The sequence below is a fragment of the Scyliorhinus torazame genome, chromosome 8 (assembly GCF_047496885.1).
Source record: "Scyliorhinus torazame isolate Kashiwa2021f chromosome 8, sScyTor2.1, whole genome shotgun sequence".
Classification (NCBI taxonomy): Eukaryota; Metazoa; Chordata; class Chondrichthyes; order Carcharhiniformes; family Scyliorhinidae; genus Scyliorhinus; species Scyliorhinus torazame.
In genome coordinates this window covers 27,807,207-27,833,214 of record NC_092714.1, presented here as the reverse complement: position 1 = coordinate 27,833,214, position 26,008 = coordinate 27,807,207, and the positions used below count along the sequence as shown (strand labels likewise).

Genomic DNA, 26,008 nt, shown 5'->3' with positions numbered 1-26,008 from the left:
TTTTCAGGAAGTGTAGAAGAGCTGAGGGCCCTGGGGTGAATATTCACTTGAAGACGATCAGGGAGTTAGGAAAACATAAGGGAAACTTGGTTTTGTAATTCCTCCTCCCTCAGGTACCATGCCCGGAGAGGGTGTTGGCGATCATGGACTTCCATTCGATTGGTTGATAATTATGCTTGGTAAATTATTACAGTAGTTTGCCATTGCCTTCTACAGCATGACTGCCCAGGAAACCCTCCCACTCTTACCGTCTGTCACCAGGCCTATTGGAGGGATTTACAGTCTGATAGTCAACCTGTTTAGACACATTATGAACCCACCTCCATCTGGCCATCGTCCTGAATGGGACTCAAACCCAGATCTTCTGGCCTGGAGATAGGGATGCCAGGGCGCGAGTCAGAGGGTTTGCAGGTGATGCTAATCACTGGGGTCTGCGTCTTGAGAGAGTCTGAACTCAAACAGCACTGACTCTTCTCTCAGATAGCACCTCATGTGCCAGGGAGAGTGAGTGAGTGAGGAGCGAGTGAGTGAATGAGCGAGTGCTATCTGCCCTCAGGGGCCCCGGGCTCAACTTGCAGCGTTTCCTACCAGCAGCACCACCCCTCTGCTCAGGGGTCACATGGACAGATCCACGAACCACACTAAAGCCTGATCCTATGGAGCTCCTGGGTGCTGTGTCCTAATTGGCTGCCTCCAGGGAGATCTAACCAATCGGTGCATCAATGGCAGAGGACGTCCCTGTCCTGGGTCTTGTGCTCCGAGTCTACAATTAGCGACTCAGATGAAGAAGATGCAGCACAGCAATTGCCTTGGACCAACGAGATTGATTAATTAAAATTGCATGGCCTCCTGCTCTTTGATCCACATGGATGCTGGTTTAGCACAGTGGGCTAAATAGCTGGCTTGTAATGCAGAACAAGACCAGCAGCGCGGGTTCAATTCCCATTCCAGCCTCCCCGAACAGGTGGTGGAATGTGGCGACTAGGGGCCATTGAAGCCTTTTTGTGACAATAAGCAATTATTATTATTATGCAGACAGGTCATGTCTGGCGACACCACCTCTCCCTCACAAAAATAACAAAACCCCCTCACTTAACCCAGTTTGTTGGAGGAACAGAACTGAAAACAATCGAGCAGTTTGAAACTGCTGAAAGAGAGAAAAATCAGTTGGAATTTCCAAAAATAAAGTGTAGATGAGTTAGGCTCTAATTATGGGAAGAAATTGAAAGGAAAGAGTTGCTTCATCATTTAAAAGCTATTCACAAAGATTTAGCTTCATTCTTAAAGTGGAAATTCTTTCACCATATTGGATTCTGTCACACAGGGGTAAAATTCCCGATCCCAGCTGCTGCCGGAATCGTCACGGGCGGGATGGACAATGTGACAGACCTTTGAAAGGTCCGTGGACCTCAGGCGGGATCTTCCAGTCTTGAAGTGGGCATGGCTAGAAAACCCTGCCCAGTACTGACAGTTGGCATGAGCAGTATGTAGTACGAACAGAGGACAGAAGGAAGTAGGAAAGGAAATGACTTTAGACTGGAAATAAAAACAAACTTAAGCAGATTCCTGTATACACCACAGGGGAGGGTAGGAAGATGAGATTCATGGGGCGAAATTCTCCCCCAACGGCGCGATGTCCGCCGACTGGCGCCAAAAACGGCGCCAATCAGACGGGCATCGCGCCGGCCCAAAGGTGCGGAATGCTCCGCATCTTTGGCGGCCTAGCCCCTCAATGTCAGGGCTAGGCCGACGCCGGAGGGATTTCCGCCCCGCCTGCTGGCGGAAATGGCGTTTGTTGCCCCGCCAGCTGGCGCGGAAATGCGGCGCATGCGCGGGAGCGTCAGCGGCCGCTGTCAGTTTCCCGGCGCATGCGCGGGAGCGTCAGCGGCCGCTGTCAGTTTCCCGTGCATGCGCAGTGGGGAGAGTCTCTTCCGCCTCCGCATGGTGGAGACCGTGGCGGAAGCGGAAGGGAAAGAGTGCCCCCACGGCACAGGCCCGCCCGTGGATCGGTGGGCCCCGATTGCGGGCCAGGCCACCGTGGGGGCACCCCCCGGGGTCAGATCGCCCCGCCCCCCCCCCCAGGACCACGGAGCCTGCCCACGCCGCCTGGTCCCGCCGGTAAATACCAGCTTTGATTTACGCTGGCGGGACAGGCAATTTCTGGGCGGGACTTCGGCCCATCCGGGCTGGAGAATCCAGCGGGGGGGTCCGCCAACCGGCGCGGCCCGATTCCCGCCCCCGCCCAATCTCCGGTACCGGAGACTTCGGCGGGGGCGGGATTCACGGCGGCCAACGGCCATTTTCCGACCCGGCAGGGGGTCGGAGAATGACGCCCATGCTTCTTGAAGCTTGTTGTTCGATGTTGCAGTTCAGGTAGAATAGCCTACAACCCAGAGCGTCTTGAACAGAGTCAGGCCCTGGAAATGGTCCCAGCTTGTATCTACAATCAAAGTCCGGGAGAGAAGGAAAATCCAGGCTGGAAAACAACCAGCTTCCGACTCCTACTTTTGTATACATTGTAGTCAGCTCAGAATGTGCACTACCAGAGGTGACCGTTGTCATGTTAATCATCCAGGGATAACACGGACTGCAACTGGATGCAGTTGTACTTGAAAGTAGACTCCAAACTGTGATGTTAGCTCAATACACTTTATTGAACTTGTTAAGCAGTGCACACAGTTCGCTGTGGGTTTGACACTCTACTAAGCTCAGCGTGCTTACTATAACTAACTAGACCAGACTAGCTCTGAGCCACGTGTAGAAGGTGCTAACTGATATATGCACCCTGACTGTCACTACAGTTGTCACCAGTGGAAAGAGGCAGAGTGTTGATGTCTCATGTGTTTTATAGTGGGAGACCACCTTCTAGTGTTCTTCCTGGTGATTGGTTGTGTTCTGTACTGTGTGTTGATTGGCTGTACTGGGTGTTTGTCACTGCCTGTCTTTATTTCATTATGTGCATGAGTGCATATCATGACAACCGTCAGATCGGTGTTAGCTAAACCTCAATTTACCTCAATCTCCACCCCACCCCCATTCCTGGTGACCCGGATTGGGGTCTAATCTATCTCTCTCTCTTTCTCTCTCTCTCTCTCGAGCATTCCTTCAGGATGGAAAAGGCAAATAAAGGGTTTTATTCATTAGCTCTGCTGCTTGCCACTTTTTAATGGTCATTTTTATTGAATACTCACCTTTTAAATACATTTATTGCTTTGTCATTCTTTTGACTCAGCAAACCATTGATGTTTTCTTCACACCTTCACTATTTAAAAAAAATAAATCACATTTAATATTGGGCCAAACCAGGTCTCAGGCCGTTGCTTGCTGGGTTTCGTGCAGTGAGAGGCTCCCAAAAAAGTCAGAGTGCTTTTTGGTGGGCTGGAATAAGGGGTTAATGAAAACAGGAAGTGCTGTAAACACTCAGTATGTCTACTGGCACCTTTATGGTGAGAAAGAGAGGTCAGTGATCCAATGTCAGAACTAAAGCAGATGGTGGACCTGAATCATTGACTCTGTTTCTCTCTCAAAGAACAAAGAAAAAAGAAAAGTACAGCACAGGAACAGGCCCTTCGGCCCTCCAAGCCTGTGCTGACCATGCTGCCTGTCTAAACTACAATCTTCTACACTTCCTGGATCCGTATCCCTCTATTCCCATCCTATTCATGTATTTGTCAAGATGCCCCTTAAATGTCACTATCGTCCCTGCTTCCACCACCTCCTCCGGCAGCGAGTTCCAGGCACCCACTACCCTCTGTGTAAAAATCTTGCCTCGTACATCCGTGGGTAGCACGGTAGCATTGTGGATAGCACAATTGCTTCACAGCTCCAGGGTCCCAGGTTCGATTCCGGCTTGGGTCACTGTCTGTGCGGAGTCTGCACATCCTCCCCCTGTGTGCGTGGGTTTCCTCCGGGTGCTCCGGTTTCCTCCCACAGTCCAAAGATGTGCAGGTTAGGTGGATTGGCCATGATAGATTGCCCTTAGTGTCCAAAATTGCCCTTAGTGTTGGGTGGGGGTACTGGGTTATGGGGATAGGGTGGAGGCGTTGACCTTGGGTAGGGTGCTCTTTCCAAGAGCCGGTGCAGACTCAATGGGCCGAATGGCCTCCTTCTGCACTGTAAATTCTATGATAATTCTATGATAATCTCCCTAAACCTTGTCCCGCGCACCTTATATCTATGCCCCCTAGTAATTGACCCCACTACCCTGGGAAAAAGCCTCTGACTATTCACTCTGTCTATGCCCCTCATAATTTTGTGGACCTCTATCAGGTCTCCCCTCAACCTCCGTCGTTCCAGTGAGAACAAACCGAGTTTATTCAACCGCTCCTCATAGCTAATTCCCGCCATACCAGGCAACATCCTGGTAAACCTCTTCTGCACCCTCTCTAAAGCCTCCACATCCTTCTGGTAGTGTGGCGACCAGAATTAAGCACTATACGCCAAGTGTGGCCTAACTATGGTTCTATACAGCTGCAACATGACTTGCCAATTCTTATGCTCAACATCGCGACCAATGAAGGCAAGCATGCCGTATACCTTCTTGACTATCTTCTCCACCTATGTTGCCTCTTTCAGTGACCTGTGGACCTGTACACCTAGATCTCTCTGACTTTCAATACCTTTGAGGGTTCTACCATTCACTGTATATTCCCTACCTGCATTAGACCTTCCAAAATGCATTACCTCACATTTGTCCGGATTAAACTCCATCTTCCAACTCTCCGCTCAAGTCTCCAAACGATCTAAATCCTGCTGTATCCTCTGACAGTCCTCATTGCTATCCGCAATTCCACCAACCTTTGTGTCATCCGCAAACTTCCTAAATCAGACCAGTTACATTTTCCTCCAAATCATTTAGATATACTACGAACAGCAAAGGTCCCAGCACTGATCCCTGCGGAACACCACTAGTCACAGCCCTCCAATTAGTAAAGCACCTTTCCATTGCTACTCTCTGCCTTCTATGACCTAGCCAGTTCTGTATCCATCTTGCCAGTTCACCCCTGATCCCGTGTGACTTCACCTTTTGTACCAGTCTACCATGAGGGACCTTGTCAAAGGCCTTACTGAAGTCCATATAGACAACATCCCCTGCCCTACCTGCATCAATCATCTTTGTGACCTCTTTGAAAAACTCTATCAAGTTAGTGAGACATGACCTCCCCTTCACAAAACCATGCTGCCTCTCACTAATATGTCCATTTGCTTCCAAATGGGAGTAGATCCTGTCTCGAAGAATTCTCTCCAGTAATTTCCCTACCACTGACGTAAGGCTCACCGGCTTATAGTTCCCTGGATTATTCTTCTCCACAGAGGCTGCCTGGCCTGCTGAGAATTTCCAGTATTTCTGATTGTATTTCAGATTTCCAGAATCTGCAGTGCTTTGCTCTCCCACTATATGCTCCATGCTGGGCGTTCGGAAGCTTCAATTAGTTTCAATTTAAAATGCAGAAATATTTATTACCCAATGCAAAGTGTAATTTTTCCGAAAAGCCCATTTGTGTGGATGGAAACAGCACGTGATTGCTGGGACTAGGTTGGGGCTAATTTACTGCAATGTTTTGACACTTTTAAAATTGGGAGAGAAACCAAGGGTCATGCGCCAATCAAATATGTCACTGTGAGTTCAGGGGGCGGGATTCTCCGACCCCCCCGCCGGGTCACAGAATCGCCGGGGGCTGGCGTGAATCCCGCCCCTGACGGTTGCCGAATTCTCCGGCACTGGATATTCGGTGGGGGCGGGAATCGCGGCGGTCGGCGGGGCCCCCCCGCCGATTCCCCGGCCCGCGATGGGCCGAAGTCCCACTGCTGGAATGCCTATCCCACCGGCGTGGATTAAACCATCTCTCTTACCGGCCGGACAAGGCAGCGGGAGCGGGCTCCGGGGTCCGGGGGGGGGGGGGGGGGGGGTGGCGGGGGGGATCTGGCCCGGGGGGGGGGGGCCCCCATGGTGGCCTGGTCCGCGATTTGGTCCCACCATGGCCGATGCGGAAAGGACACCCCCCCCTGCGCATGCGCGGGGATGACGTCAGCAGCCGCTGACGCTCCCGCACATGCGCAGGCTTCCGCCAGCCGGCGAAGATCTTTCGGCCCCGGCTGGCGTGGCGCCAAAGACCTTTCCTGCCGGCCGGCGGTGGGCCAACCAGTCCGACGCGGGCCTAGCCCCTCAAGGTGAGGGCTTGGCCCCTAAAGGTGCGGAGAAATCTGCACCTTTGGGGCGGCCGACGCCGGAGTGGTTCCCGCCACTCCATCCCGCCGGGAACCCCCGCCCCGCCGGGTAGGGGAGAATCCCGCCCAAGATATTCCTTTTTTTTCTTAAAAAATTTAGAGTAGCTAGTTTATTTTTTCCAATTAAGGGGCAATTTAGCGCGGCCAATCCACCTAGCCTGCACATCTTTTGGGTTGTAAGGGCAAAACACAGGCAAACACGGGGAGAATGTGCAAACTCCACACGGACAGTGACCCAGAGCCGGGATCAAACCTGGGACCCCGGTGCCGTGAGGCAGCAGTGCTAACCCACTGCGCCACTGTGCTGCCCTGAGTTCAAGATATTCTTACTTGTACATGGGATTGTTGTTTGCAGTGCTTGTGAATTCAAGTGTTTTAGGTGTCGCTGTCTGGATATTGTGCAGGGTCATGTTCAAAGCAGTAGAGCTGGTCGCATAATATGAATGGCCAAGTTGTCTGCAATTGCCTGACAAAGTTGTGGTTATAAAATGTATCACACTTGAAACAGGTGCTTTATTGGCTTTATAAATAGAGGCATAGAGTACAAAAGCCAATAGGTTTTGCCGAAGGTATTTAAAACATCTATGGCTATGGTTCCCTATGACTGAGCACCCTAAGGATGTGAAGGTTTTGTAGAGGGTTCAGAAGAGGTTTTACTAGCATGGCTGCGGGGATGAGAGATTACTGAGAGCTGAGGTTGTTCTATTTAGAATGAAGTAGTCTGACGGGATTTGATGGAGGTGTATAACATTATGAAAGGTTCAGGTAGAAAAAATAGACACTGGTTCCAATGGCTGAAGAATTGATAATCAGATGACCCAGATTTAACTTAATTTATATTGATTGAGAAAAGAACCTGAGGCAACACGAGGAAAACATTTTACACAAAGAGTGTTTTGGATGTGGAATACATTCCCTTCCTGGTAGTGAGTTGGATAAAGATTCAAATTAGATAAAAATGGGGAAAGAACAGATAGGGGAAGTGGTGGTAGGACTGACTGGATTTGGGATTCGATGGGCTGACAGGCCTGGTTCTGTACTGTGCTATTCTATCGGACCCAAAGCACATCGTGGCAGAAGCTGTCAAGTGTTAAAGGTGGGGGTTCAGGGAAATAAGGAACCTGGAAACAGGATAAGCACCAGGCCCCGTGATTTCGCTCTCTGATCCTGACGGACGTTACCACTGTGCCACAAGGCCTCCCGGAACACAAAAACAAGGAAATCAGGCTAAATCCGAACAAATCACTGGTCACACCTCAACTCGAGGATGATCCCTCATTCTGGCATCACACTTCAAGAAGAATGACGAGGGAGAGGGGATTTAGGAGTTTAATACCGGGGATAAGTAACTTCAGGAATTTGGAGAGATTGGAGAAACTATGACTGTTTTCTTTAGACACAAACACAGACACACACACATATCTCCACACACACACACACACACACACACAGACATATCTCCACACACACACACACACATATCTCCACACACACACACACACACACACATATCTCCACACACACACACATATCTCCACACACACACACACACACACACACACACAAACACATATCTCCACACACACACAAACACATATCTCCACACACACACATAAACACATATCTCCACACACACACACACACACACACACACAAACACATATCTCCACACACACACACACATCTCTCCATTCACACCCACACACACATATCTCCATTCACACCCACACACACATATCTCCATTCACACACACACACACATATCTCCATTCACACCCACACACACATATCTCCATTCACACCCACACACACATATCTCCATTCACACCCACACACACATATCTCCATTCACACCCACACACACATATCTCCATTCACACACACACACACACATATCTCCATTCACACCCACACACACACACACGGCTCCCCCCCCCCCCCCCACGTGTCCACTCCCGCAAACACACACAAACCCATACCTCCACACACACAACCCACCCACAAACCTACCCACTCACCAGTACACCCTCTGCCCCCCCCCCACACACACACGCACCCACACACAAACCCAACACTTCCCCACCCCAATTAGGCCACTCGGCCCATCGAGTCTGCTCTGCCATTCAATCATGGCTGATATTTTCTCATCCCCATTCTCCTGCCTTCTCCCCATAACCCCTGATCTCCTTATTGATCAAGAACCTATCTATCTCTGTCTTAAAGACACTCAGTGATTTGGCCTCCACAGCCTTCGGCAGCAAAGAGTTCCACAGATTCACCACCCTCTGGCTGAAGAAATTCCTCCTCATCTCTGTTTTAAAGGATCGTCCCTTTAGTCTGAGATGGTGTCCTCTGCTTCTAGTTTTTCCTACAAGTGGAAACACCCTCTCCATGTCCACTCTATCCAGGCCTCGCAGTATCCTGTAAGTTTCAATAAGATCCCCCCTCATCCTTCTAAACTCCAACGAGTACTGACCCAGAGTCCTCAAACGTTCCTCATACGACAAGTTCTTCATTCCAGGGATCATTCTTGTGAACCTCCTCTGGACCCTTTGCAAGGCCAGCACATCCTTCCTTAGATACAGGGTCCAAAACTGCTCACAATACTCCAAATGGGGTCTGACCAGAGCCTTATACAGCCTCAGAAGTACATCCCTGGTCTTGTATTCTAGCCCTCTTGACATGAATGCTAACATTGCATTTGCCTTCTTAACTGCCGACTGAACCTGCACACTAACCTTAAGAGAATCGTGAACAAGGACTCCCACGTCCCTTTGTGCTTCTGATTTCCTAAGCATTTTCCATTTAGAAAATAGTCTATGCCTAGATTCCTCCTTCCAAAGTGCATAACCTCACACTTTTCCACATTGTATTTCATTTGCCACTTCACTGCCCACTCTCCTAGCCTATCCAAATCCTTCTGCAGCCCCCTTGCTTCCTCAATACTACCTGTCCCTCTACAGATCTTTGTATCATCTGCAAACTTAGCAAGTGTGCCTTCAATTCCTTCTTCCAGATCATTAATGTATGTTGTGAAAAGTTGTGGTCCCAGCACAGACCCCTGAGGCACACCGCTGGTCACCGGCTGCCATCCTGAAAAAGACCCCTTTATCTCCACTCTCTGTCTTCTGCCAGTCAGCCAATCCTCTATCCATGCCAGGATCTTACCCTTAACACCATGGGCTTTTAATTTATTTAACAATCTCCAATGCGGCACCTTGTCAAAGGCCTTCTGGAAATCTAAATAAATCACGTCCACTGGTTCTCCTTTGTCTAACTTGCTTGTTACCTCCTCAAAGAACTTTAACAGATTTGTCAGACATGACCTCCCTTTGACAAAGCCGTGCTGACTCAGTCCTATTTTACCATGCACTTCCAAGTACCTCGCGATTTCATCTTTCATAACAGACTCTAAAATCTTGCCAATGACCGAAGTCAGGCTAACCGGCCTATAATTTCCCGTCTTCGGCCTCCCTCCCTTCTTAAACAGTGGTGTTACATTAGCCACCTTCCAGTCCTCTGGGACCCTTCCTGCATCCAGTGATTCCTGAAAGATCATCACTAATGCCTCCACAATTTCTTCAGCTATATCTTTTAGGACTCTGGGTTGTATTCCATCTGGTCCAGGTGACTTATCCACCTTCAGACCTTTCAGTTTCAAAAACAAAGAACAAAGAAATGTACAGCACAGGAACAGGCCCTTCGGCCCTCCAAGCCCGTGCCGACCATGCTGCCCGACTAAACTACAATCTTCTACACTTCCTGGGTCCGTATCCCTCTATTCCCATCCTATTCATGTATTTGTCAAGATGCCCCTTAAATGTCACTATCGTCCCTGCTTCCACCACCTCCTCCGGTAGCGAGTTCCAGGCACCCACTACCCTCTGCGTAAAAAACTTGCCTCGTACATCTACTCTAAACCTTTCCCCTCTCACCTTAAATCTATGCCCCCTAGTAATTGACCCCTCTACCCTGGGGAAAAGCCTCTGACTATCCACTCTGTCTATGCCCCTCATAATTTTGTATACCTCTATCAGGTCTCCCCTCAACCTCCTTCGTTCCAGTGAGAACAAACCGAGTTTATTCAACCGCTCCTCATAGCTAATGCCCTCCATACCAGGCAACATTCTGGTAAATCTATTCTGCACCCTCTCTAAAGCCTCCACATCCTTCTGGTAGTGTGGCGACCAGAATTGAACACTATACTCCAAGTGTGGCCTAACTAAGGTTCTATACAGCTGCAACATGACTTGCCAATTCTTATACTCAATGCCCCGGCCAATGAAAGCAAGCATGCCGTATGCCTTCTTGACTACCTTCTCCACCTGTGTTGCCCCTTTCAATGACCTGTGGACCTGTACTCCTAGATCTCTTTGACTTTCAATACTCTTGAGGATTCTACCATTCACTGTATATTCCCTACCTGCATTAGACCTTCCAAAATGCATTACCTCACATTTGTCCAGATTAAACTCCATCTGCCATCTCTCCGCCCAAGTCTCCAAACAATCTAAATCCTGCTGTATCCTCCGTCAGTCCTCATCGCTATCCGCAATTCCACCAACCTTTGTGTCGTCTGCAAACTTACTAATCAGACCAGTTACATTTTCCTCCAAATCATTTATATATACTACAAAGAGCAAAGGTCCCAGCACTGATCCCTGTGGAACACCACTGGTCACAGCCCTCCAATGAGAAAAGCATCCTTCCATTGCTACTCTCTGCCTTCTATGGCCTAGCCAGTTCTGTATCCACCTTGCCAGCTCACCCCTGATCCCATGTGACTTCACCTTTTGTACTATTCTACCATGAGGGACCTTGTCAAAGGCCTTACTGAAGTCCATATAGACAACATCCACTGCCCTACCTGCATCAATCATCTTTGTGACCTCCTCGAAAAACTCTATCAAGTTAGTGAGACACGACCTCCCCTTCACAAAACCGTGCTGCCTCTCACTAATACGTCCATTTGCTTCCAAATGGGAGTAGATCCTGTCTCGAAGAATTCTCCCCAGTAATTTCCCTACCACTGAAGTAAGGCTCACCGGCCTGTAGTTCCCGGGATTATCCTTGCTACCCTTCTTAAACAGAGGAACAACATTGGCTATTCTCCAGTCCTCCGGGACATCCCCTGAAGACAGCGAGGATCCAAAGATTTCTGTCAAGGCCTCAGCAATTTCCTCTCCAGCCTCCTTCAGTATTCTGGGGTAGATCCCATCAGGCCCTGGGGACTTATCTACCTTAATATTTTTTAAAACACCCAACACCTCGTCTTTTTGGATCTCAATGTGACCCAGGCTATCTACACACCCTTCTCCAGACTCAACATCTACCAATTTCTTCTCTTTGGTGAATACTGATGCAAAGTATTCATTTAGTACCTCGCCCATTTCCTCTGGCTCCACACATAGATTCCCTTGCCTATCCTTCAGTGGGCCAACCCTTTCCCTGGCTACCCTCTTGCTTTTTATGTACGTGTAAAAAGCCTTGGGATTTTCCTTAACCCTATTTGCCAATGACTTTTCGTGACCCCTTCTAGCCCTCCTGACTCCTTGCTTAAGTTCCTTCCTACTTTCCTTATATTCCTCGCAGGCTTCGTCTGTTCCCAGCCTTTTAGCCCTGACAAATGCCTCCTTTTTCTTTTTGACGAGGCCTACAATATCTCTCGTCATCCAAGGTTCCCGAAAATTGCCGTATTTATCCTTCTTCCTCACAGGAACATGCCGGTCCTGAATTCCTTTCAACTGCCACTTGAAAGCCTCCCACATGTCAGATGTTGATTTGCCCTCAAACATCCGCCCCCAATCTATGTTCTTCAGTTCCCGCCTAATATTGTTATAATTAGCCTTCCCCCAATTTAGCACATTCATCCTAGGACCACTCTTATCCTTGTCCACCAGTACTTTAAAACTTACTGAATTGTGGTCACTGTTACCGAAATGCTCCCCAACTGAAACATCTACCACCTGGCCAGGTTCATTCCCCAATACCAGGTCCAGTACCGCCCCTTCCCTAGTTGGACTGTCTACATATTGTTTTAAGAAGCCCTCCTGGATGCTCCTTACAAACTCCGCCCCGTCTAAGCCCCTGGCACTAAGTGAGTCCCAGTCAATATTGGGGAAGTTGAAGTCTCCCATCACCACAACCCTGTTGTTTTTACTCTTTTCCAAAATCTGTCTACCTATCTGCTCCTCTATCACCCGCTGGCTGTTGGGAGGCCTGTAGTAAACCCCCAAAACCTTTCCCCAGAACGTTCTCCTTAGTAATGGCCACTGCACTCACCTCAGCCCCCTGGTTCTCCTGGAGCTCTGGCATCCCACTGGTGTCTTCCACCGTGAAGACTGATGCAAAGTAACTATTCAGTTAATCTGCCATTTCTTTGTTTCCTATTATTACTTCTCCAGCCACATTTTCCAGTGGTCCATGATGCACGATCAATAACTACTAAAACGAGGTTGTAGCACAACTGAAGGCTTTAATAGACTAGAACTGTTCCCCAGCAGCTCAGGTACAGAATGAGGGCTGCTGGGATGGCACTGACTCTTATACCTCGCCTATCAGGGCAGAGCTACATACTATACAGCCAATGGTAAACCCCCAGGTTTAACCAATGGAACTTCAGCCTCTCGGGTACTGCAATACCTGATTTTACCACATTCACCCCCTATTAAAAAGGAGTCCGGCGGGGGTGGTGGCCAACGGCTACAACTGTATTCAACATGGTATGATCAGATATGGAGGTACTGTGATACCTCCTTACAGTGTTTAGAGGATATTTACAGTCATGGCAGATATATACAGTCAGTGTTTATTATTTACAGTTACAGATCGGTTAAAATGAAGCAATCAGTCAGTTGGGTGGCCTGGTCATCCTCCTGGATTGTCTGAGCCTCGGTGGTGATTCCGGTGGGGGTCCAGGCGTCAGCGACTCCGGGAGTGTGGCTTCGGCCTCCATGGCAGCTTCGTCACCCCTCGACGGAGCTGGTGGGCAAAGCGGTTGACCTGGGAGGGGGGGCGCCTGTAGGGTGGGTGGGTTGGAGGGCCGGTCATGGCCGCAGATGGTGATGTTATCGAGGTGCGGAAATGTTGCGCGTAAGCACCGGTCAACCATTCGGTCCATCTCGCGTTGGAAGACCGAGACCCCGTTAGTGACACCGAAGGGAACACTTAAAAAATGATAGAGCCGCCCATCTGCTTCGAAGGCAGTGTATTTGCGGTCACTAGTGCGGAAGGGTAGCTGGTGGTAGGCGGATTTGAGATCCACCGTGGATAAGACCTTATAATGCGCGATCCTGTTTACCAGGTCGGATATGCGGAAGAGAGGGTACCCGCCCAGCTGCGTAAACCTGTTGATGGTCTGACTGTAGTCAATGATCATCCTATATTTCTCCCCGGTCTTTACCACCACTACTTGGGCCCTCCAGGGACTGTTGCTGGCTTCAATGACCCCTTCCCTCAGTAGCCTTTAGACCTCCGACCTAATGAAGGTCCGGTCCTGGGCGCTGTACCGTCTGCTCCTGGTGGCGACGGGTTTGCAATCCGGGGTGAGGTTCGCTAACAGGGAAGGTGGGTCGACCTTAAGGGTCGCGAGGCCGCAGACAGTAAGGGGGGTATAGGGCCGCCGAATCGGAAGGTCAGACTTTGCAGGTTACATTGGAAGTCCAACCCCAGGAGTGTAGCCACTCGGCAGAACCCCTTTATCTCCACTGAGTGGGAACTAGAGGCCAGGGAGATTCTTTGATTTACAGGGTGGGTAAAAAGTGAACAGCGCCTTACCGTGTCGGGGTGTATAAAGCCCTCCGTGCTCCCAGAGTCGATCACGCAGGATGACTCGTGGCCGTTGATGAAGACCGTCGTTGTTGCTGTTGAGAGTGTTCGATGTTGAGTTTGGTCCAGAGTCACCGAGGCCAGACGCAGTAGTTGTGAATTTTGATCGGGCAATGTGTAGTCGGCCAGGCTGGGGTTCTGGGGCCCCATCCAAGATGGCGTCTCCCATGGGTCGCACATGGTGGTCGGAGATGGACAAAATGGCGGCGCCCATCCGTCCAGCGCGGTGTCCGGGGAACAAGATGGCAGCGCCCGTGGGCCGTACCTGGCCCTAGGATACGGGGGTGGCGGTGACTGCTGGCCGCCTGGGGCCCGAGGAGAAGTTCGCTGTGGCAGTCTGGAGTCGCCGCTGGAGACTGCGGCCACCGCTTGTGCCTGGCAGACCCCTACAAAATGGCCCTTCTTGCCGCACCCTTTGCAGATGGATGTGCGGGCCGGGCAGCGCTGGCAGGGGTGCTTTTCCTGCCCGCAGAAGAAACAGCGGGGCCCAACGGAGTTGGCGGGGCGCCTTGCAGCGCATGCCTGCGGGAATACGGGAACGGTCTGTGGGGCTGCCGCTGCGGGATTCCACGCTGCCCAGGAGGCCGCCGCGTGGTCGGGCATGTAGGATTGTGCTTTCCTGGAGGCAACGTCCATGGACTCTGCCAGGGCCCGTTCCTCCCTAAGTCCCAGGGTGTCTTTCTCTAAAAGACACTGGCGGATCTCTGAGGAGCTCATACCTGCTATGAAGGCATCCCGGATTAGGAGTTCCATGTGGTCGCTCGGCGAAACTTGAGGGCAGCCACAGGTTCTGCCCAGCACCAGTAGCGCACGGTAGAGCTCCTCCAACGATTCTCCGGGGCTTTGTCTTCTCGTTGCAAGCAGGTGACGTGCGTAGACCTGATTTACTGGGCGGATATAATGTCTTTTTAAAAGTTTGATTGCTGCATCAAAGTCTTCCGCCTCCTCGATGAGGGGGTAGATCCCAGGGCTTACCCTTCAGTGCAGGAGATGCAGTTTCTGCTCCCCTGAGGGTGTGCCTCCGACCGTCTCAAGGTAGCCTTTGAAACACGCCAGCCAGTGCTTGAAAATTGCCGCTGAGTTCGCAGTGTGGGGATTGAGTTGCAGACATTCCGGCTTGATTTGGAGACCCATCCTTTCAGCTTAAGTCTAGTCTATTAAATTGATGCACGATCAATAACTACTAAAACGAGGTTGTAGCACAACTGAAGGCATTAATAGACTAGAACTGTTCCCCAGCAGCTCAGGTACAGAATGACGGCTGCTGGGACGGCACTGACTCTTATACCCCACCTATCAGGGCGGAGCTACATACTATACAGCCAATGGTAAACCCCCAGGTTTAACCAATGGAACTTCAGCCTCTCGGGTACTGCAATACCTGATAATACCACAGTCCAATGTCTATTTTTGCCTCTCTCGTACCTTTTATATATTGAAAAAAACTCTTCCTATCTTCCTTTATATTACTAGCTAGCTTGCACTCGTACTTCATCTTCTACCCCTTATTGCTTTTTTAGTTGTCCTCTGTTCGCTTTTAAAGGCTTCCAAATCCTCTGGCTTCCCACTAATCCTTATTATTATTTTAATGTCCTTTAGGGAGGGAAATCTGTTGTACTTACCCGGTCTGGCCGACATGTGACTCCGGACCTACAGCAATGTGGTTGACTCTTAAATGCCCTCTGAAATGACCGAACAAGCCAGTCAGTTCAAGGGCAATTAGGGATGGGCAATAAATGCTGGCCCAGCCCAGCGATGCCCACATCCCATGATCCATCCCCCTCAGGACACAACATGACAGGGAGAATGAGCAGAGGCAGCACAGGAGGACACGTAGTTTGGAAGGGAGGGGGGAGTAAATAGCACCCAGCAGGAGGCCTCATCCGCCTCGGCTTTTCTAAGAGCATTTCCCTTACTCCAGCCTCAGGCAGGAAAAATATGTGTGACTTCTCTGCTTTACGAAGGAGGTGCTCACTGAAATGTGGCAGCTCTTGAAGCCTCACAGCAGGGACAGCACTGCCAGTGGCTGCAAAGGTCACCATGGCAATGCGCTTCTTTATGTCAGGATCCTTACAGGATGGAGCAGGTGACATTTCTAACATCTCACAGTTTGCTGCCAACTGTTGTACAAACGTACACTCTGTAAACGGGAGAGTGGAGTGCAAAGCATTCTCTCTAGCTAGAGAGATGGGAGTGCATAGGTTTTCAAAAGAATAATTTAAGTTTCCCTAAGATGCAGGGTCCAACTTTCACACGTGTGGCTTTGTGTGGGGGGCATATAAATACAGAGATGTACCACAACTACGAAAGGTTTGTTCTCTGAACCTGCAGTTGGTGCCTGACCTTGCTCAGCACATCATACAGGTGAACCCCAGTATCATGACAGTAGTCATGATGCCTTTATACTTTGGCAGTCTGCTGTACTATTATGGAAACTTAGGGCCAGATCTTCCCAAAAGAGAAGATAGTCCCCGAGCGAGCGTGTTTAGCTGTGTGTTGCCCGGCACTTGCAATGCCGAGAAATACATGGATATTCAACGTGACTCGTTTGAATAAGGGGCCTGAATGAGGACCGCGTGGATGAGGCTGTAAATAGCCCCGTTTTTTACAATGGGGAGCTCCGCTCATCGGAACTCCCTGTTGTAGAGAGTGATCGGGGCGCCATGAAAAGTATCCCCGATCTCCTCCCCAAGCCCGAACCCAACATGGGAGGGTCCTCCCAGCCTCGCAACACCCCCCCCCCCCCCTCCAACACCCACACCGGGCAACACCAGCCCAATTGTGCACATGCAAAAATGCCAGCTCAGCAGTGCCAACCTGTCACCCTGGCAGTACCGCTTGGGCAATGTGGCAGTGCCAGGTTGGCACCCAGGAGGTACTGTCAGAGTACCAGGCTGGCACTGCTATAGTATCCAGGTGGCACCAGCAGTACCAGGGCACCACCATGCCCAAAGGGCATGCAGCTAGGGGCCTGTGATCCCCTTGGAGACCCCCACGAATGCCATTCTGCCTGGTCATCGTTTGTAGGGACCAGTACCAAACGGCATTCGCCAAGGACCCGAGGCGAAGGGATTGAATCCCAAAGCCTCAGGTACCTTGGAAATTTGCACATTAGAGTAAGGCTTACTGCCTTGCTCTAATATGCAGATTTGCTAAAAGGTGATACCACCCATTATGCGCAGTGAATCTTGCTAGGTGTTGCGAGTCGGGTAGATCCCGGGAGCGTGGCCTCCCAGCTTTCACCGGCCAGCCTAATGAACTTCCGCTGCACTCCCCCTGTGGCAAGTATATCATTTTTTCAGTAGGGGGACTAAAACTGCATGTAATACTCCAGGCGTGGTCTCACCAAGGCCCTATATAATTGCCGAAATAGCCCTACTTCTGAACTCAAATCCTTTCGCAATGAATCATAGAATTTACAGTGCAGAAGGAGGCCATTCGGCCCATCGAGTCTGCACCGGCTCTTGGAAAGAGCACCCTACCCAAGGTCCACACCTCCACCCTATCCCCATAACCCAGTAACCCCACCCAACACTTGTGTTGAAATCTCTTACAGCCCTCTTCAAGCCTGCTCGTTCTCCGTCCGCCACACCGGTGGTCACGTCTTCATGCTTTGAAATGTCATCCTTCTAACTGCGGCTTCACTTCTCCCCTCTTCCATCCACACAATTATTGGTCATCCCTCCCAAAATCTCCTTCTCTGGGTTTGGCTTTTTTTTAATGGCTCGCAGCGCCTCAAGATATTTTTTTCTACTTTGAAGGGGCGATATAATTGTTGTTTTGTTACGAAAGGAGCAATTTCCATGTCCCTGGATTTTATTTTTTTACATTCGTTCTGGGGATGTGGGCGTCGCTGGGCTGGGTCAGCATTTATTGCCCATCCCTAATTGCCCTTGAACGGAGTGGCTTGCCAGGCCATTTCAGAGGGGGGTAGTTGAGAGTCGATGACGTTGCCCTGGTAAGGGTGGCAGGTTTCCATCCCTGAAGGACATTAGTGAACCAGATGGATTTTGACGACAATCATGGCATCATTCAACTTTACATTATAGATTTTTATTGGATTCAAATTTGACCATCTGTCCTGGCAGGATTCAAACCTGGGATTCCCCAGGGCCTCTGGATTACTAGTCCAGTGACAATACCACTATGTCACCGCCTCCCCTGATGTACAATTTAAGCTAAGAACAGAAGCCATAGGATAAGAATGAAATAGCACAATTGCAGGGCAGGAAAGACACAAGATGGAGGCCATTCGAAAAAGGTTTGTTTTCTTGAATTGGAAATAATAATGAACAGAGAACACCCAGTGCAGAAGGAGGCCATTCGGCCCATCGGGTCTGTACCAGCCCTTGGAAAGAGCACCCTACCCAAGCCCACACCTCCATCCTATCCCCATAGCCCAGTAACCCCACCCAACCTTTGTGGACACTAAGGACAATTTAGCATGACCAATCCATCTAACCTGTACATCATTGGACTGTGGGAGGAAACCCACGCAGACACGGGGAGAACGTGCAGGCTCCACACAGACAGTGACCCAAGCCGGGAATCGAACCTGGGATCCTGGAGCTGTGAAGCAACTGTGCTAACCACTGTGCTTCCCCGGTATGGTATGGAGGCCAACATGGTATGAAGGCCAACATACCATTTGCCTTTCTAATTGCTTGCTGCACTTGCCTCTCCATTTTCATTGTCTGGTGTATAAGGGCATCCAGATCCCTTTGTACATCCACACTTCCCAATATATCATCATTTAAATAATACTCTTCCTTTCTGTTTTTCACACTCAAATATATAACTTCACATTTAGCCATATTGTACTTCATCCGCCATGTGTTTTCCCACTCTTTCAACTTGTTTAAATCACCTTGGAACCTCCTTGCATCCTCCTCACTAACCACACTTCCACCCAGTTTTGTGTCATCAGCAAACTTTGTTCCCTCATCCGGGTCATTTATATGTATCGTGAACATTATGGTCCCAGCACTAATCCTTCAGGTACTCCACTATTCACTGCCGGCCAATTGGAAAAAGACCCATTTGTTCCCACTCTCTGTTTCTTGTCTGTCAACCAATTCTTGATCCATGCCAATACTTTTTCCCATATACCATGGGCTGGATTCTCCGATTCTGGGGCTATGTCTCCACGCCGGCATGGGAACCGTGGCGTTTTACGCCAGAGAAAATGCCGCAAAACGGCCACCGATTCCCCGTTTTGCTGGGGGCTAGCAGGATGGCAGCGCAGAGCAATTTAGCTGTCGATACGCCCTGGAGAATTGTCGGGTCCGTGGCTGCGCATGCGCACGACGGCGGCCCGCAGCGTCCGCGCCGTACTACATGGACCCGGCTCGTGAAATAGTCCCCCCCTTTGGCCGGCTCACGTGCCCCAGACTGCCCCCCCGCCCCCCCCCCCACACAGTGCCCCCAGCCCTGAAAATCGGCCCTCCCCCGACTGTGGCGGCACTGCAGCAGACACGCCGAGTTCCCAATGGGGCAGACCACACGTGTACCATGTGGTCAGGAACTCGGCCGGTTGGGGGCGGAGCATCGGGGGGGGCGGCTTCAGGCAATATCCTGAGGCCGTCGATACGTGGCGCGGCGTATTCCTAGAGTACGCCGCTTTGGAGGGGGCAGAGCATCACAAAAGCGGCGGCGCCTCCGATTTAATCAGGAACTCAGATTCTCTGGCCAGTCGCCGATCACGATCTCGGCGTCGGCAACCAAAGAATCCAGCCCCATGTGCTTTACTTTTGCCCACTAACCTCTTCTGAGGGACCTTATCAAAAGCCTTCTGAAAGTCCAAATATGCCACATCCACTGCTTCCCCCTTATCTATTCTACTAGAAAAACTCGATAAGATTTATTAAGCATGATTTGCCTTTCATAAACCCGCACTGGATTTATCCAGTCCCGTTAATGCTTTCCGAAAGTTCTGTTATCACGTCTTTTAATTGCTTTTTGAGCTCAATGTTTTTGAATTTTTTTCTCACAGCATACAGAATGAAAAGGTTAAAATGGTGAAAGAGTTAGAATTGTAGATCGGTGCTGCTGACAGAAATATAAAAGAAACAATATTAGAAAGGGACTTTAATTTAGAGAAGCGCGTTACATGTACAGACAAGTGTTGACATCGCAGAAAAACAAGAATTTGATGATAACTGGCCTGCATAAAAATTGCTTTCTCAAATAAAGTACCAGTGAAAAATGACTATCGGAAATATATGGGAAAGCACGGGGAAAAAAAGGAATATAAGATAAAGATAATAAGTGGTGTTGGGCTGGGGTGGAGGTGGACTGGGGTGCTCTCTGTGGTTTAGTTTATGTGAACAATGTTCCCTTTGCTGCAATCCACCACTGAAATAAATATTTTTTAATAGCCTCCATCATCTTCTTCTACTGATGTCAGGCTATCTGCTCTGTAATTCTCCCTTTTATCCCTTTTTCAATAGTGGGGTTACATTTGCCACCCTCTAATCTGTAGGAACTATTTCAGAGTCTATAGAATTTTGGAAGATGACCAGCACTGCTTCCCTATTTCCAAGGCCACTTTCTTAAATACGCTGGGATATAGATTATCAGGCCCTGGTGATTTGTTAACCTTCAAAACCATTAATTTCCCCAGCACCATTTTCTTACTGATTTCCTTCAATTCTGCCCACTCACTAGCCCTTTGGTTTGCTAACATTTCTGAGCGGTTATTTGCGCCCTCTACTGTGAAGACAGAACCAAAGGATATGTTCAGTTATTCTGCAATTTCTTTGTTTCCCCATTATAATTTCCCCGGCACCTGGCTGCAAGGATTTGTGAGTCACCGTGGTAAGCCAGAGGGTGGCTATTGAGAGACAAGTTCTGCTGACCAGCTGGTCCACGACTCTAGTGTGCAATGCAACCGCACGTGGGCAGCATGTGTATAATGAGGGCAATGCTGCCACACAAAATGCCATCTGACAGACCAATGGGGTTCTCAGCCAACCCATTCTCTGCCAAGATCTCTCTGGAGCAGCCGTGCGGTACTCAGCAGGGTGCGTGTCTCACTTTGTCGGGCAATTTTCACAAGCTCAGAGTTGAGGACACAGCCCTTGCCGTCAGATAGGCAAATAAAAAAGGCCATCCAACCCAAAGGATTCAGGCTCGCGTTCATGTCCCACACGAGCCTCCTCAAACCTTTTCTCATCTAAACCCACTTTTGTAATCGCCTACGCCTTCTCCCTCATCTGCTCATCTAATTTCCTCTTGCATCCGTGATTTTCACTTCAAACACTCAATGTGATATCGAGCTCTCAGCTCTCTTTGAGTAAAGAAGGTTCTTCTGAATTTTCTATTGCATTTCTTGGTTGCTAGCTTGTATTGGTGGCTTCTAGTTATGCTTTCCCTCACAAGTGTAAATATTCTCTCTGTCTGTATTCCATCAAAACCTTGTAACATTTTAAAGACCTCCAATAGGTAACCAGCCAATGCTTGTGTTTCAAAAGAGCAGAGGCCAGGGTTACCTGATATGCGTATCAGACACTTTTCCTATCATCCTTGTAAATCTTTTCTGTGCTCTCTCAAGTGCCTGTGTATCGTTAAAAATAATATGATATCCAGAACTCCTGGCAGTATTCAAATTGCGGCCCAGCAAGCTTGGAGAAAGCTTGAGCATAACTTCCCTACTTTTTAATTTGATCCTTCTGGAAATAAAACCTAGTGCTTGTTTTGCTTTTTTATGGGCTTTTCTCCAATCTATTAACTTGGTTTCCATAATAGTTATGTCCTTCTCTCTCATCACCTTAAAGTGTATTATGTTATGGTCACTATTACATGGATGTCCCCCCCCCGCCCACTTTTATCTCTCTTTTGTGCTCTAGTCCATTTCCCATTACGAGATCCAATAAGTATTTCATTGTTGGGTGTTTTTCCATATTGAGTTCGAAAGGAGGCCTGTACACATTGGAGGAACTCCATCTCCTTAGCCCCTTTGCCTATCTCTTTAGTTCAATTAATATTGGAATAGTTGAAATTCCCCCATATTATCATTCTATGTTTTTTGCTCAATTCCCTAATTTTTCTGCAAGTTCCTCCCTCCATCCTGGTCCTTGCACCGTTAGATAGAGGTACAACTATGACAGCAAGTGAGGGAATTGAGTGTGTGATTATTGAGTATTGAGAATAAGGAGGAAGACGATGAAGAAATGAGGAGATAAACAACATACACCCTTTCCAGCCAGGCTGCCCATGCTCGGCTCAACCGACTGTGACCACAATCCCAATTCTCCATTCTCTAACAGCCCTAGGCTTTACTTCCCTCAGTCCCTGACCATTGCAAATTCCTCTTGGCTATAATGCTGAAATAAAAGCCACCACCAAACAACCATTCCAAATCAATTATATCAAAAAAGAAGTCACACGAAAGTCAACTAATCATCCTTGTGCATTCTCTTCGTGTCTGTCGTACAGGTATCTTTCCCGATGCTCCTACGATGGCTGCAGACTGGCTGGTGGAGGGCTGCTGACTGTGGGTGAAGGAGGTAGCACATAGCCTCACAGGAGGCAGCTCTGAGCCCAGAAGGCCTGACCTTGGGATGCAGCGACGCGACGTGGCGGCATGCAGTCTGAACTGGCTACCCGGCAAACAATGGCAATGGCATCATCAAAGTGGCAGTGGTGGGAGGACGAATGCTGTCAACCTGAGAGAAGACAGCAGGCTGGTGCCACTCCCCCTTGCATGGTGCCCAAGCAATTCTGGCAATCAGTTGAAGGGCAGATTGCTGGACTGTTGCGACACCTTGCAACCCCCTTTAATCACTGGTATAACAATTACCATAATAATGATGGTACGCTGTGCCTGCAAGGTTGCGCTTCCATGGCAACAAGCACAGATTTCATGTCTTGAGCCTGAGCTTTCACTACAGTGGCCATACAGCTTGTGCTGCAATGGAAGCTATCACACTGAGCTTCAGGTGTTGAATCGCGTTTGGGTCTGCAGATTTGCTAACGGAATTGGTCACCACTTTCACACACTGAAAAGGCCACTTATGCTGGATGAGTCACCCGGTGTAGATTCTGCCGCTGTGTTCACGTATGCAAAGTGGCAGTATTCGAGCTGGGTCGGAGCTCAATTTGAGTGTGACAGCGTTTCATCACAATTGGTCTCTTACCCCTGTTGCATTCCTTGGAGCAGCTCTTGGGTATCAGGGAGGAGAATAGCGGAAGGGTAAGGTTACATTGAGAGAAGTGGGCGGAAAGCGAGAGTTGCATTCTTGCTTCACTGGCAGCTTGTGAACCTGAAGAGTTTGTGGGCCGTGAGGTGTGGGGAGGAGCATTAGGTAGGAACCGAACATTATCTTCAATGAGTTTCAGTCTGATCCATTTGGCTGATGTGCCCGACATGGTTGGGTAGCAGGCAGTGTGAGCAAACTGTGAAATGTGGGTGTGAGGCTTTGCAGCAAGTGCTAAGTAGCTGAGGTGAAGCTAGGAATGTGCGGTCGGTGCGAGATATGATTGGCGGAGATTATCAGTACAGTGACAGGAGCTGGTTCGTTGAGCAGTGTGTGAAGTTATTGGTTCAGTTATTAGAATGTGATAAGTGAAGGTGAATTTACTGACCTTGACCACCTGTGTGAGGTTATTGAATTTCTTTTGGCACGGCATCCAGATGGTCGGGACTACACTGCTGCCATTGTCCTGTGTGGCTGTCTGCTCCTACCACCCCTCCTGTGTCTGGCCAGTAGGCCTCCTGTTTCCCTGTGGATAGGAGGCCTCACTCCTCCTGTTAACCTCCTGCATCAAAGCCTTCAGTGCTGTGCCTGAGAACCGTGGAGCATGTTCTCTATCCTGTAGCAGTATTAATCAATGCTCTCTATGCTCAGAATATCTTTCGCAGCCACCCTGTGCTGCTGGAATGCACCTCCCTTTTGGTGAGCTTTAATAATGCAAGCCTTGCAAGAACTTTGGGCCCGTACTGAGGAATGCAGTATGCTGAGCTGCATGCTACTATCATTCAAATTAGCAGGCAATGTGAAGAAATACAACTTGACTCAGAAACTGAACTGGACCAGCCATATAAATATCGTGACTGCAAAAGTAGGCTGGAACTGGAATTCTGCTGCGAGTAATTCACCTCCCGACGCTTAAAGCCTGTCCACCATCTATAAGGCACAAGTCAGGAGTATGGTGCAGCATCCAACACCATCCAGGACAAGGTAGACTGCTTGCTTGGCACCCGTCCACCACCTTGAACATACCACTCCTCCAATACTGGTGCACAGTGGCTGCAGTGTGGGCTATCAAAGATCCATTGCAGTAACTCGCTAAGACTCCTTTGGTAGCATCTTCCAAACATACGGGGTGGGACTCTCTGGTCCGCCAGCCATGTTGTCCTGCGTGGTGTACCCCCGCCCGCAGCGGGATTCTCTGTTGCTGTGGCCGGCCAATAGGGTTTCCCATTGTGGCCACCCCACACCGTAGGGAAACGCGCGGGCGTGAGTGCGCTGCCGGTGGACCGGAGGATCCCACCACTGGAGAATTCCGTTAATGACCTTTGACGTCAAGAACAGCACCGCCACCTGTAAGTTCCCCTTCAGGCCTCACATCACCAGACTTGGAAATATATCAGCCATTCATGCACTATCGCTGGGTCGAAACTCAGGAACTTCCACCTTAACCGCACTGTGGATAAGGCAGCATGGTAGCACAGAGGTTAGCATAGTTGCTTCACAGCTCCAGGGTCCCAGGTTCGATTCCCGGCTTGGGTCACTGTCTGTGCAGAGTCTGCACGTTCTCCCTGTGTCTGCGTGGGTTTCCTCCGGGTGCCCCGGTTTCCTCCCACAGTCCAAAGATGTGCAGGTTAGGAGGATTGGTCATGCTAAAATTACCCTTACTGTCCAAAAAGGTTGGGCTGGGTTACGGGGATAGGGTGGAGGTGTGGGCTTAAGTGGGGTGCTTTTTCCAAGGGCTGGTGCAAACTTGATGGGCCGAATGGTCTCCTGCTTCTCTGCAAATTCTATGATCTATGATCTATAAGGCCCAAAAATAGGGGCAAGGATCATCAAGCATGATTAAACCATGCCTGTTGCTTTTTTAAAAAATCATTCATGGGATGTGCGTGTTGCTGACAACAGCAGCGTTTATTGCCCATTGGGCACACAGCACATGGACTGCTCATGAACACCTTCTCAAGAGCAGCCAAGGGTGGGCACAGCCAGCGATGCCCACACCACATTAATGAATTTTAAAAAAGCAACAGGCCTGGTTTAATCAAGCTTTGTGATCCTTGCCCCATTGATCCATGTCACAAAATGGACGCTGGGTGCTTTCCCACTGAGAGAGAGTGAACAGTAAGGGGGGGGGGGGGGGGGGGGAGTGTCAATCCTGGCCCTCTCTCATACAATCTTTAGTGGTATTAATGGCGGCCGGTCATCACAGCTTAGGGTGGTCTTATCCATATTACAGAGCTACGACTCCATTTATATCCATTTTTAGTGAAGTCTGTGAATTCAAATTACGGCAGAACATATTTTTCTCAGGAAAGTAAGCTTAACAATGCTGTTTTTAATGGGTATCAGTAACCCCATTAAAACAGACTAAAAATAGCATTATGAACACATTTCTTACAGCCAGAATGACCTGAAATTGACCTGTTACATTATACTTGCAATCGTTTCCTGTTTTGCAATTTTAATCAGCTAATTTCCCTCTTAACGAGTATAAAGAGCAGAAGTTGTTTAGCTTGCCAACCTCTTTCTGATTGATCTCCATTGTTGTCTCTCGGGATCAATGACCAACATACGCTCTTGAACTTCAAGTTAACAGGGCCACTGGTGCTGTCTTAACTCACTGCTGGGAACGTACGGTGCACGCAGCACCATTCGTTCATCACTACATCTTAGCTGGAACTCCTGCTGCTTATTCCAATTGTCTACGCTAAAATGTAAGTGTGCGGTTGGTGGGTGTTACCTGCTTAATGCAGCAATAG

The 26,008-nt window shown here is 49.3% G+C and overlaps 1 protein-coding gene across 4 annotated transcripts in view; it reads left to right on the top strand.

Annotated features, from left to right (window-relative positions):
* Positions 1 to 26,008, top strand: part of LOC140427702 (immunoglobulin superfamily member 5-like) — a 126,886-nt gene that overhangs the window by 96,679 nt on the left and 4,199 nt on the right. The window lies entirely within an intron of this gene.